The sequence below is a fragment of the Sinocyclocheilus rhinocerous genome, unplaced genomic scaffold (genome assembly GCF_001515625.1).
Source record: "Sinocyclocheilus rhinocerous isolate Xijiao unplaced genomic scaffold, SAMN03320098_v1.1 scaffold2033, whole genome shotgun sequence".
NCBI classification, from domain to species: domain Eukaryota; kingdom Metazoa; phylum Chordata; class Actinopteri; order Cypriniformes; family Cyprinidae; genus Sinocyclocheilus; species Sinocyclocheilus rhinocerous.
Genome location: NW_015635542.1, coordinates 102,237 through 105,539, shown reverse-complemented (window position 1 = coordinate 105,539; position 3,303 = coordinate 102,237). Strand labels below are relative to the sequence as shown.

Here is a 3,303-nt window from a genome sequence, read left to right as displayed (position 1 = left end):
AAAAGAAAAGAAAAGGAAAGAAAGAAAATCATACAAAAGTTAAACAGCATGAAGGTGAGCCATAAACTAGTTGACTGCTTAAAGCAAATTGTTTTTGTCATTATTATCTTAAAGGCACAATATCCAAAAACCACTTGCACAGTGTTATATATTTCATGCAGTTGTGTACTTTTGTAAATCCACAGAAATTCCCGTTTTAAAAATTGGCTTGTCCCTGTTCCTCATTATAACCAATCACACACAAGTCTGTTGAGCTTATGAGTGCAATGGCCAATCAGAGGCGTTCAGATGAGTCATCGCTGAAACAGTGCAGTTTCGTTGTTGAGTGTGCGCGCGTGCTGACAGGCTGACTGAATTCAGCTCACGAATTCTCTCATCATAAACAAGTGCAGATGTATGTATGATGTAAGTAAGCGATTCATTCATCAGTGTATAGACAGCTTTACTGAATATAAGGGGAGTTTTTTGAAAGTGCTTAATCTCGCGCTAGACTGAAATCAATCATAATGTTCTTTGACAATGTAAATGTTCTTAGCTCGCTTTCTCTGTACAATTTTTTCGCTGTTTGAATAACTGCGGAAGGTACAGGTAATTCATTACCTCATCCGTGAACATGATTCGTGAATTCCATACATCTCTTAATAGTGAAAACGACATCTCTCATTGTTCCACCCAACTTCACAGTGTCAAGCTTCGTCTTTGTTATTGTTTTGAACATGCGACCTCTAGCGGCGAAAACTTACATATTGTGCCTTTAAGCTCAATGTTTTCATTTTGAAACAACATGTTTCAATCAAGTAGCTCAATCTACTTGTCTGTTACATTATTATGTCTGGGAGGGGAACCTCAAGTCAATATTCCGTTGTGGGCTGCAATCCAAATTGGTTTATTTTATCATTCTCAAATATTATGTCTGACCTTGTGAAAATAACATTAGAAATAACTGTCTGCTTTATAACCTTAACTAGATGTGATTATATGATGAGCAGGAAATCACTGGTATCTCAGTGGGCTGGAATGCACCGCTTGGTCTAGCGAGTACTTTGTGAGGTCTGAGTCTCTCAGTTCAGCTTGGGGGCCAGCTGTCATTCAGCAATTTCCACGGAAAACTCAGGCCATAGCAGTTTAAAGATCACAAAGCTAACCGCAAATTTGAAACCACATCAAGGGATCATTATTTGAAACAACTTTAGACAGAAAATACATCTCACACACACCTATAATTTGTTGTCCCACTGTGTTCATGGTGTTTACAGTTTGTCAATAATTTCTTACATATTTCCAATAACAATGTCTTAAATGGACAAAACTGCCTTGCATTGATCCAAAATCCACAGGCTTTTTAATAGAGTCCGATCGAGTATGTCCCTATAATGGAGTGAAGTTTTCTCTTTTTCTTCTAAAGTAAATAAATCATATTGAGTGCAAGAGAAAACCAGGACAATCCAGTTTTATCCATTTGTGCTTCAAGACACCCCTAGTTCTACCCCTCAGACTGCATCAGTTCACATGTGCCTGTGGCCTCCAATACACCCCACACACCTATAATTTGTTGTCCCACTGTGTTCATGGTGTTTACAGTTTGTCAATAATTTCTTACATATTTCCAATAACAATGTCTTAAATGGACAAAACTGCCTTGCATTGATCCAAAATCCACAGGCTTTTTAATAGAGTCCGATCGAGTATGTCCCTATAATGGAGTGAAGTTTTCTCTTTTTCTTCTAAAGTAAATAAATCATATTGAGTGCAAGAGAAAACCAGGACAATCCAGTTTTATCCATTTGTGCTTCAAGACACCCCTAGTTCTACCCCTCAGACTGCATCAGTTCACATGTGCCTGTGGCCTCCAATACACCCCAGCGTCTCACTGGTGGATCTTCTTATGTGTGTTTGTGTATGCTGTCTTTGGCTCGACCTTCTATCTCATATTTGTAATGGGCATCACTTCACACCCGATAGCATTTGGGGTGGATTGGAGTTGAAGGAGCGCACCCAGCCCTACACATACACACATTTGTTTTCATATCATGGTGGAGACTTTCCATTATTGAATTATGTTCTTTTTATACTAAAGCTAATGATATTTTCAATCCCTTAACCTTAAAGCTAACCCTCACACAAACATATTTGCATGTTTAGAGTTTAATTAAAACATTATTTAGTATGTTTAATAAGTTTTCCTCATGTGGACCATACAGTGTAGGTGATTTCAGGTTTTACTATCTCTTTGGGGTCCATGTTGGCAAAACCTTTCCAGCCTTTTGCTTGGAATACTCGGGTACAGACAGAGGATAGAGGAAGGAAGGGTGAACTGGAGAAAAGAGATAGAAAGAGAAAGCGAGTGATAGAGAGTTCATCTTCATGGTCAGATGCTATTGATTCTTATGTTATTACATGCATTATTCACAGAAAACTCCCCTACGTATGAACGGAGATATATACAAGAGGAGCACTGGTTGAAAAATCCATTCGTCTTCCTCACTGTGGGATATCTGTACAATGTGCAATTTTGTTTCTTTGTCATGGCCCTAGTTGAGATTGTTGAAAACATCAAGGTGTGTCTATGACTATAAAACAACAATGATATTGAAGTAGTGAGATCGGTTAGTGTACAGAAGTATTGAGTTTTTGTTTGTATGTGTGTGTGTGTGTGTGTGTGTGTGTGTCTGTGTGACATATGCAAAAGATGGATATTGGAGAAGTATGGAGATGTGGTTTGCTGTGAGGAGCTCTATAGCTGAGATATAAAAGGCAGTTAGAAAGGAGAAGCAATGCTGGCAGTTTTCCTTCTAGTGTTACATTTGTTAATACTGTGTGAACAGTAGGGGTGGGAATCACCAGAGGCCTGATGATACAATATTATCACGATACTTGTCTCACGGTACAATATTATTGCGATTTTAAAGATATTCTGCGATATATTGCAATTTATTACCTTTTTCCAACTTCAAATTATGTCCCCAAAGGAAAACTTTGGCAACATCGATTTTAACTAAAAAGAAAAATTTCTCAGTTTGTTTATCTCACTTCAATTGTATTGCTGCAGTGCAAAATGCGATTGTCAATCAGACAAACTGACCAAAACTTTCATGAAAACCTGTCATAAATGCTGTATGCACCTGGCAAACTCAACTATTTGTATTACAGTGTAGTCTAGTCCACCTTACTTAAATGTAAACAGGTATGCACTGCCGTGCTACTACAGGTATTTTGAACAATGCAACTTGAAATTGTACTAAAACGTTGTGCAGACCCTTCAGCAATTGGGGCATTTGAAAGTAAATTACTGTTAAATTTAAA

The 3,303-nt window shown here is 37.8% G+C and overlaps 1 protein-coding gene across 1 annotated transcript in view; it reads left to right on the top strand.

The window, feature by feature from the left end:
* The window catches only part of LOC107747312 (fibrinogen C domain-containing protein 1-like), a 45,479-nt gene that overhangs the window by 24,229 nt on the left and 17,947 nt on the right, over nt 1-3,303 (top strand). The gene's annotated exons all lie outside the window — the stretch shown is intronic.